Source organism: Corvus brachyrhynchos, unplaced genomic scaffold (genome assembly GCF_000691975.1).
Source record: "Corvus brachyrhynchos isolate BGI_N302 unplaced genomic scaffold, ASM69197v1 scaffold21, whole genome shotgun sequence".
NCBI lineage: Eukaryota > Metazoa > Chordata > Aves > Passeriformes > Corvidae > Corvus > Corvus brachyrhynchos.
In genome coordinates this window covers 6,451,525-6,451,909 of record NW_008236924.1, presented here as the reverse complement: position 1 = coordinate 6,451,909, position 385 = coordinate 6,451,525, and the positions used below count along the sequence as shown (strand labels likewise).

The following is a 385-nucleotide window of genomic DNA, read 5'->3' as shown; positions in this document are numbered from 1 at the left end:
CATCCATCCATCCCTCCCTCCATCCATCCATCCATCCATCCCTCCATCCATCCCTCCCCACCCTGGCACAGCTGGGCACCCCCCACCCCATTTACCCCCTCTCTCCATACAGGTGTCTGGCTGTCCCACAGCTCTCCCACACAGCTGAGCCATCCCTTGTGCCCTTCCCTGGGCGCGTGCAGTTCCTTCCCTGCCCTCTGCTCACGCTTCAGTAGTTTCTCTGGGAATTAACTGGGAATACGGGCAGTCCCTGCTCCTGGGCACTGCTGTGCCATGAAGCTGCCTGTTCCTCCCTGCTCCCTTCCCGAGCTCTCCCGAGAACCGTGCACGGGTCCATTGCTTCCCCCGGGCCCGGCGTGAGGCAGGGGGGGCGGGGCAGGGGCGC

At 64.4% G+C, this 385-nt stretch overlaps 1 protein-coding gene across 1 annotated transcript in view; it reads right to left on the bottom strand.

Moving 5' to 3' along the window:
• ADRA1B (adrenoceptor alpha 1B) overlaps window positions 1–385 on the bottom strand; it is a 12,260-nt gene that overhangs the window by 785 nt on the left and 11,090 nt on the right. The gene's annotated exons all lie outside the window — the stretch shown is intronic.